Here is a 377-nt window from a genome sequence, read left to right on the forward strand (position 1 = left end):
GGAGGAGCGGGAAATTCCCCTACTTCAAAGTCTAGGAAGCCTGGTCAGGCTGACCCCAGGGCGGGGGTGGGGGGCAGGTGAGGAAATCCCCATCTTCCCCGTCTCAGAAAGCGCTCAGGTAGAAGTCTCACGTCTAAAGCGCACGGGGCCGTTTTCCCCAGGGTTGGTCACAGGGCGAGGGGGGGCGTTGGGGAAGTCTGGGCCGGCGGCCCCTTTAAGGCCGCGACCCACGTGCCCCGTGACGTCAGAGCAGGAAGTGTTTGAGGAAGTGGCGCCTGTCTGGCGGCTCTGAGGGCCCCGCGAGTTCATGTCTTCGGGGCGGCACCCGCGCCCCGCCGCCAGGTGAGTGCCTCGGGCGGGCGCCCCCGGTGTCACCC

At 67.6% G+C, this 377-nt stretch overlaps 1 protein-coding gene across 1 annotated transcript in view; it reads left to right on the plus strand.

Annotated features, from left to right (window-relative positions):
* Positions 1-248: 248 nt before the first annotated feature.
* The window catches only part of IKBKB (inhibitor of kappa light polypeptide gene enhancer in B-cells, kinase beta), a 51216-nt gene continuing 51087 nt past the window's right edge, over positions 249-377 (plus strand). The window contains exon 1 of the mRNA XM_010846376.1: positions 249-342. The gene's annotated coding sequence lies outside the window, so the exon portion shown is untranslated. The remainder of the gene's footprint in view (positions 343-377) is intronic.

The sequence above is a fragment of the Bison bison genome, unplaced genomic scaffold, assembly GCF_000754665.1.
Source record: "Bison bison bison isolate TAMUID 2011002044 unplaced genomic scaffold, Bison_UMD1.0 scf7180017864236, whole genome shotgun sequence".
NCBI classification, from domain to species: domain Eukaryota; kingdom Metazoa; phylum Chordata; class Mammalia; order Artiodactyla; family Bovidae; genus Bison; species Bison bison.